Source organism: Thamnophis sirtalis, unplaced genomic scaffold, assembly GCF_051295495.1.
Source record: "Thamnophis sirtalis isolate CommonGarterSnake01/CBP01778 unplaced genomic scaffold, rThaSir2_p1.2 scaffold_7, whole genome shotgun sequence".
NCBI classification, from domain to species: Eukaryota; Metazoa; Chordata; class Lepidosauria; order Squamata; family Natricidae; genus Thamnophis; species Thamnophis sirtalis.
This window is the reverse complement of record NW_028261387.1, coordinates 77002343-77011552: the sequence shown is the minus strand read 5'-3', so window position 1 is coordinate 77011552 and position 9210 is coordinate 77002343.

Genomic DNA, 9210 nt, shown 5'->3' with positions numbered 1-9210 from the left:
TGCCAGCCAAAAAAGGTGACAACTTTGTGTACAATCACAATCAATCAAAATAGAGCTGGAAGGGTCCTTGGAAGTCTTTTATCCCTACCCTTTGCTTAAGCAGGAGACCCTATATAATTTCAGAAAAGTAGCTGTCCAGTCTCTTCTTAAAAGCCTCCAGAATTGAAGCACCCACAACTTCTGGAGGCAAGTTGCTCCACTGATTAATTGTTCTGTCAGGAAGTTTCTCCTGAGTTCTAGGTTGCTTCTCTCCTTGATTAGTTTCCATCCTTTGTTTCATGTTTTGCCTTCTGGTGCTTTGGAAAATAAGTTGACCCCCTCTTCTTTGTGGCAGCCCCTTAGATTTTGGAACACTGCTATCATGTCATCTCTAGTTCTTCTTTCCTCTAGACTAGCCATACTCATGCCCAATGGTTCCTGAAATCATTTTTCATATGTTTTAGTTCTTCATCCCCCTTCTTCAAAGTTTTGGGGGAAATGATGGCTGGGGTCTCACAATATCCCTAAGCTATTTTTTTTAAGGTAGACTTCTCATTTCAGAATTATGTCTCTCTTGAAAGAGCTGCACTAGAGGTAGCTTTTAGGAGGTAACTAGACAACCGGTGGTCCATTGGGTCATTGTTTCAGATATATTTCCTCAGTGCCTTTAACAATGGCAGAGCTTCTAATCTACTGCCTTCACTGGAAAGTTCTTACAAAGTCAGGGAGATATTCAGAGATACATCTGCCTCGAAAATATCCCAACATTAACTGTCCGGCACAGTTGAACATCAGGCTTTTGTTTTGATCACATGAAATGTATTTGACATTTTGTACTATATCATAAAATGCTTTATGGCGATGTTAATGTCATAAAATATGTTATGATCATTTTACTGCCATAAAATGTTTTATGATAATTTTAGGTCATAATAATGTTTTATGATAATTTTTACAACATAAAACATTTTGTAAAATTTGTCATATTTCAATTCAGATGTCACGGGTTCTGGATTTTGGACATCTTCTATAAATTAGCCCATTTGAGGTACCTTGGTTCAAAAATTATTGTCCTACAATGCTCCATTTTGTCCAGCTCAAGGTTATACACAAACAACATTTTAGTAGTATATAGATTTATAATCAGTGGTGGGATTCAGCCAGTTTGCACCACTTTGGGAGCAGTTTGGTGAACAGATTGTTGGAAGAAATCATTAGGGCAGAGAACCGGTTGTTAAATTATTGGACCACTGTTTATAATGCTGATGATCATTTACAAAGCAAATATATGACTTGATGCTGAGTTATATCAGGGACTTTCTTCCAAGAAGATGTCTGCCCAAACTGAACATCAAAGGAACACCTGCTAAGGATTTTGCACTACATGAAATAAAGGGGGTTTGGGCCAGAAGGTAAGCTTTTGTAGAAGTAATCCCCCTCATCACAATTACAGAATTCATCATCCTAGGAGGTGCAAATGGCCACCACCCTTGTCTCATTCAGGATGGTCTTTAAATCCATTCTCTTTTAACATGCCTTAAGACTTAGAATGATTGTATGCATTGCTGGTAATTACTATTATTATTATTATTATTTATAGGGTTAATTTCACTGTTGTTTTAGTTTGTTCTAAACTACATATGTCTGGGCCCAGAAGAGGAGCTGCCCAGGGAGCATGCACATGCCAGAAAATAAACTTCTGGTTCCCGGTGTGCAAATGCACACTGGCCAGCAAGTCTTCCAGTTACTGGTGTGCATGCACGCACAACAATCAGCTCTTCCAGTTTCTGGCACTGCCCCATGCACGAAGGCCAGCTGATCAGTGCATGCACCCGGAAGAGGAGTGGGTGACGCCGCATGTGCCAGGCAACATGACTCTGCGTGCTACTTCAGGCACGCGTGCCATAGGTTCGCCATCATGGATCTATACCAAAATCAAGATTGATCAAACTGGGATGGTTTAAAAATGACATAAAGTAAATAAAGTAATGAAGAAGCCATTGTTTCTTTCTTGTTTGGATTGGTCATACTGCACTTAGAATATTCCGTCCAGTTTTTGGGTTCTGAATTATGAAGCACACAAACAACTTGCAAGGTATTCAGAGGAGATAGTAGTCAAGATGGCAAGGAAGATGGGAGAGCAAAAAAATCTGAGAAATGGTAGGAGACATTAGGTATCTTTAGGCTGGAGAAGAAAATGCTGATAATTGTCTTCAGGTATGTGAAGGAGGGCAAACATGTAGAAGATGAGGCAGACCTGTCTTCCAAAGACAGGGCAAGGAACAATAGTCTTACACTACAAGGAAGTAGATTTCAATTGGACAATAGAAACATGTCTTAGCAGTAAGAGTAGAGTGAACTGTGTCCGGTAGTGGTGGTTCCTGCTTTACTCAAGGTATTTAAACAGCTTCCCTTTCAACTCTTCTATTTTATGATCTTTAACTTGAATTTCAACCTGTCATCATGTGAATCCACCCATCCATTGCAATAATCCACTAAGGGGATATTGTGGATAGGGGGGGGAAAGGTTGTGCCACCCGCTGGATGTATTACCCATAGAAGACTATTTCCTCATGATGTCATGTTGGATGACTGGAGAAAGAATCCTCTGTATTTACTCAAGGATGTAAATAGAGGTTTCCATCCAAAAGGTGCTCTGGTGTCTATTCCTATGGGTAAACTCTATGAATGCATGTCTGTAGATTTTAGCTGCATTCAACATCCTAATGGAATCATTATTTTTTTTGGATTTGCATAATATAGCGGCCCATTCATTAATCAAATGAGTCTGAGTTCATAGAATATAATGAAGCAACAAAAAGTAAACCAATTTTAATGATAAACAGCGTACTTTCATTCTCGAGAAAACAGTGATGACCTTTGTTCATCCTCAGGCACCCAAGCATAGAGATCGGCCCCAAGAGTGGAAATAGCATATGGCTTCTAATCTTGTATGGACTTGAGTTAGGTGGAAGGATTTCTATTGCTTGTTTCCATTTAGGTGCTAGCAGTGGTGGGATTCAATTTTTTTAACTACCAGTTCTGTGGGCTTGGTGGGCGTGGCTTGGTGGATGTGGCAGGGGAAGGATGCTGTAAAATCTCCATTCCTTCCACACTCCCGGGGAAGGTTCCTGCAAAATCCCCAGTTCCTCCTGATCAGCTGGGACTCGGGAGGCAGAGAATAGATGGGGGTGGGGCAAGTCAGAGGTAGTATTTACCAGTTCTCGGAACTACTCAAAATTTCCACTACCGGTTCTCCGGAACTAGTCCGAACCTGCTAAATACCACCCTCTGGGCGCTACCAAATACCTAACCTACTCTAAGCAGATCATAACAGCAAAAGCCTATCCTGTTTCCCTGAAAATAAGACCTCTCCAGATAATAAGTCCCAAAAATAGGCCCTTCCCCAAAAATAAGCCCTCCCTAAAAATATTGCAACAAAGCAGCAGCCATGAAGTGACCATGCTCGCTGCCTCCTGCACTTCTAAACTAATAAGAACCCCACCCTCCAAAAAATAAGGACAAGCGCTTATTTCGGGAGTCAAGAGAACATAAGACCCTGTCTTATTTTTGGGGAAACATGGTAATAATAAACAACAAACGAGATGAGATCCAGTCACTCAGTGAAGAAAACATATTAAAAAAATATATTTCTATCTAGTTGTCAGTCTGCATGGAGGCTAACTTGACTGCTGATGTATTTCAATTCCCAATATCTTCTGAAAAGGGGGTGGGGGTGTTTGAAAAGCCTAAAAGAGCCACTAAAATACACTTCTCTCCCATCACCCCAGATAAAGGCAAAACATCAATTTTGAAGCCCAGTGGCCTATCACTGCATAATCAGGCCTGTTGGTGCTCCTTGAAAAGAAACTGGACTTGCTGGAATAGTCATATTGCCTGTTTTAACCCTCCCTGTCCTCCCAATGCCACTGCTTTAGGCTTTAATTACAAAGCAGTGTTTTAATAGGGCAGCCCAAATAACCATTAGGTGGACAATCAGCAGTATAACACACACTCTCTTTCAAATTCCATATGGTAAGCTTGTTTTATATATTTTTTAAAAAAAATTGTTTACAGTATGTGTTTATAGCATGGCCAATGTTATTTTGTTGCAGAAAGTTTCTTTTGCAAGACTGTTTGATCTCACGGATAGAGAGAGATCAAAACACTTATGGACATTATTCTCACTTCTTTTTCCCCCAAATAATTTTGGAGTGCCCATTTGTGTCTTTTTTCCAGGCTACCTTATCCCCTTCATTTTTGCCGTAAGTTAGAAAGCTAAATCTGCTGGAAGGAAGGGCCGAAGGCTTATACGTTCAGTCTACAGATAGGCAAGATCATTTGCCTCCCAGTTTTAAATCCTTTTAATTTCTTCTGAGACGTGCCATCAGAATGAGGACACTGCCCAAATATTCTGTTCTAGGCATCAACATATCTCAGCCCAACTTTGATGCCCCAGAATAGAGACTAAAGGGAAAGAAAAAAGGGCAGGTCTCTCTTACATTTGCCTTGGAAAAGGTATGGGAGCGGGAAGCCAAAAAGGGAGCGGGAAATCCTGCTCATATCAAGTGGTTTGGCTTGGTTCTCCACCCACAAGGTTCTCACAAGAGAGAATGTGTATTTTGAGGCCAAACCCTCTACCATCTACATAGCACAGCTTGCCCAACCCAGATCAAAAGAGAGGATCATTAGGTAGCAAGTACACCAGAATTTTTCAGAGTAGAACCCGCAATGGATCAACCTACAGGTTCATCTGATTTTTCCAGGAATACTGTGTCATGACATTCAGGAACTAGATTCCAGGCTCAAATCCTTGGCAGTTGGAGTTTCCCACCACTACCACCTCTCTTTTCATTGGTGCATCATTCATTATACTTATGTCTGCATTCATTGATAATTTATGAAACCTTGATTCAATGGTTTATATTGCCGCTACCACCATTTTGTGTCAAGTTAAGGAAACTAAGGTGTACAGGGACTAGGCCTTCTTCTGTGAATTGGTGAGCCAACATTCCAGTCCAATATTATACCTGTAGATCACTACCTTCTAGAACAGGGCTGTCAAACCCATGGCGTCACAGCAGCATCACGTGACATATCGGGAGTTTTTTCCACTTTACTAAACCGGGTGTGGCCAGGGCCAGCGTCCAACGCATCCAACCCTATGGGCTGGGAGTTTGACAGCCCTGATCTAGAACGTCATTTTTTTCTCTATCCTATCCTGAACCTAGAGCTTTTTTTTTTCAGAACCAGAATAAAACCCTTTAATTTGCCAAAGGTGTACTTCTAAATGTAGCCCAAATGCATTATTGTTAGCATTAACCCTGGATATGACTTCTATTGTTTTCATTCTCATCACCGAGGTGGCGGAGTGGTTAGGGTGCAGTACTGCAGGCCACTTCAGCTGACTGCTATCTGCAGTTCGTCGGTTCAAATCTCACCGGCTCAAGGTTGACTCAGCCTTCCATCCTTCCAAGGTGGGTGAAATGAGGACCCAGACCGTGGGGGCAATATGCTGACTCTGTAAACCGCTTAGAGAGGGCTGAAAGCCCTATGAAGTGGTATAGAAGTCTAACTGCTATTGCTATTGCTACCTCAGTACAATGGGTGTTTATTCACTTCCCCACCAGTAAATATTATTAAGTAAATCTGCAGCTATAATCAAGGTGACTCCATAGTGAGCCTACACAGGATTGCAAACATAAGTTGCTGTCTTAAATCATGCTTACCAAGAAATTATTTTAAGTACAGTATTTTTCAGAGTATAAGAAGCACCAAGATTTTGAAGAGGTAATTTTTAAAAAAAGTTTTTGCACTCTGCGGGCCTCCCAAACCCTCTGCACACCTCGTTTTTTGTGAAAAAACAGGGCATGCAGAGAGTTTGAGATGCCTGAAATGTGCTCCTGTGGAGGGAGGGCAAAAAGGAGCAGAATACGGCTGTTTTTTTGCTTGTTTTAGCTCTTCCCAGCCCCCAGGAGCACTTTGCAGGCCTCCCAAACCCTCTGCACGTCTGTTTTTGAGAAGGGGGCAGGGTTTCGGGAGGCCAAAAATGTGTATTCAGTGTATAAGATGCACCCAGATTTTCACCCTCTTTTTCGGGGGGGAAAGGTGCATCTTATACTCCAAAAATATGGTATCTCACTGGCTTTGGTCATTGCTTTAAGAGCCGAGGTGGTGCAGTGGTTAAATGCAGCACTGCAGGCTACTTCAGCTGACTGCAGTTCTGCATTTCGGCTGTTCAAATCTCACCGGCTCAGGGTTGACTCAGCCTTCCATCCTTCCGAGGTGGGTAAAATGAGGACCCGGATTGTTGTTGGGGGCAATATGCTGACTCTGTAAACCGCTTAGAGAGGGCTGAAAGCCCTATGAAGTGGTATATAAGTCTAACTGCTAACTGCTATTGCTTAACCTAGTTTACTAAATAAACCAAAGTTGCTACACTACGTGCTAAGCAGAAACCATAGCTTACAAGCAGTTTATCGAACCACAAAGAAACTAATTACTTTTTAATAGGTTGTATGAAGTTATAGCTGCTGAAACCAGTAGTACTGATTTTTCGGTGTATAGACATAAGACCAAAATGCCAACTGTTGTTTTGTTTTTAATTCCCAACCTCAACAAAAATAAAACCAAATTATGTAACCTTCCATAAGAAGCCGCACACACATTCCTTTCAATTGAGATCATTTCAGTGGCTTGCACGCTACCACAGTTCCCTGCAGGAACAACTGGATCTTGGCTTTCCCATGCTTTTCACCTTTACCACGCAAATGATGGATAAACTCAGTCATCTTTCTCTGCATGTTGCCAACACAGGAATGATCTAACCATATTTTCCCCTTCAGGTGGACTGACAAACTCATTCTTCAATTTGGAAGTACACAAATTGCCTTTCCAAAGGCGGAGGCAACCTGGCCAGGGGACACACTGGAGATCCAGCCATGTTCACATCATTTCCATGTGCATTTGATATGCAACGTGAGTGCCAACTTGCCAGAAGTCAATGAAAGGAGGGGGCAGTACTAACGTTTTTAATGTGCTCTCCTCTGGAGGTCTTTCTTCTCTAGTCAAGCTAATCAGAACTGAGATACACCTTAAGAAATTCTAATCTTCGCTTGTAAATAAACTCTCCTGATCCCTTTGTGCGCTGTTGAATATTTGGCCCCTTTTAGCATATATTCTGTCTGGCTTTATTTATCCAAGAGCAATTTTTTTTTTAAAAAAATGGGCGGGCTGAGAAGATAAGCAGTTTGGTTCTGAAGCTTAGGAAGTCTTCTTCCCAAGCTTCCTGCTCTTGCTTCCTTTTGTGGATTAGCTCTGGATTCTTCTAAAGCCCTAAAGTTTGGACTTTTTCCATTGGGTGACAGATTTACTCAAAAACCAAGTTCTCACATTGTGCTGGCCAAAATGTAGTTTGTCTGGTTTTGCATGAGGGTGTTGCTATTTTAGTTTGATACTGTGGTTTGTGAATCAGAATGTTGTGAAATGCAGGCTGTAGCTTATTTAATAGTTAGAACAGTTGGGACAATTAATCAGTGGATTAATTGCCTGCAGAAGTTGTGAATGCCCCAACACTGGAAGTCTTTAAGATGTTGGATAGCCATTTGCCAAGAGACCATCCAGGCAGAATTTATCAGCACAAATACAACAAAATGTAACAAAAAGGCAACAGTAAAAATATTGGGTTTCTGCCTGGATGGTCTCTTGTGACGAGCCGAAGGACAGAGAATGGAAGTAGTGATCTTCCTCCCATATTTGGGCATACCGGGGGTTGTAAAAATCTAATAGATACCTTTCGCCCTGGCTTCGCTGATAACGGATAAGAGCCTGTGGCCTAATGGCTAAGATGTCTGCCTAGTATGCAATATAGCCCAGGTTCAAATCCCAGTAAGGGTATGGCTAGCTGATGAGAGCTAAATAGCTTGAAATAGATCTATACTAGTCTCCCTTTATTTATTTATCAGCACAAATACAACATACACACACACACACACACACACACACACACACACACACACAGTTGTATTTGTGCTGATAAATAAATAAAGGGAGACTAAAAAATAAATAAATAAAATCTAAAAAATCTAAAAATATATATATTATATATTTAGAGTCACAACCCCTGGTAAGCCCCAATTATGGGAGGAAGCTAACTGCTTCCATCATCTGTCAATCGGCTCGTCACAAGAGTCCATCACAACAGAAACCCAATATTTTTTTTCTGTTGCCTTTGTTATATTTGTGGTTTTTTTATTTTTTATTTTATTTGTGCTGATAAAAAAACACACACACACACATATATATACACATACATACATACATATATAATTCCATGTTAGGGTTTTTCATTTTTTCTCCGTATATAATCGTTAGATGGGAAATGAAGGCCCCCAATAAGATGCAAAACATTGCTATGGAAGATTTTGCCACCAGGAAACTGACTAGCTTCTGAATTCATTAATTCATTCATTCATTTTCTATAACTGCCCAGTTCAACCAATTGAGTTTTAGTTTTTTTTATAGTTTTAGAATTATAACCAAGAGACAATTTGAAACCATTTTTTAAAAATTTAAAACAATAAAAACAGCAGCCATCGTGATTAATCAACTAAAACTAAAGTCAAATAACAGGGCTCTTAACACATTACATTCCAAGCTCCAGCCCCAGTTGCATAACCAAGTTTTTAGTTTTATGTGGGCCATTATAATCTCTGAGGGGAGAATATTCCAAAAGGTACCCTATTTTCGGACTATAAGACACACCGGAGTATAAGACGCACCATGATTTTGAAGAGGCAATTTTTTTAAAAAAAAGGTTTTGCACTCTGCATACCTCCCAAACCCTCTGCACGCCTCATTTTTTGCACACACAAAAAGGAGCATGCAGAGCTTTGGGAGGCTTATAGAGTTCTCCTGAGGGCTGGGGGGGCAAAAACAGCCCAGTTTTTTCTCATTTTGCCCTCCCAAGCCCCCAGGAGCACTCTGGAAGCCTTCTAAAGGCTATGCATGGCCATTTTTGCAAAGAGGGCAGGGTTTCGGGAAGCCAAAAATGCTGTATCCAGTGTATAAGACGCACACAGATTTTCATCCTCTTTTCTGAGGGAAAAAGGTGTTTCTTATACTTCAAAAAATACGGTAGTGGACTTCAGCTTCTTCTTGCTCCTGTCAGTCAACAATCGGCTGCAGCATGTCCAATTTGTTGGATTACATTGGACAGGTAGAAACTCTTGG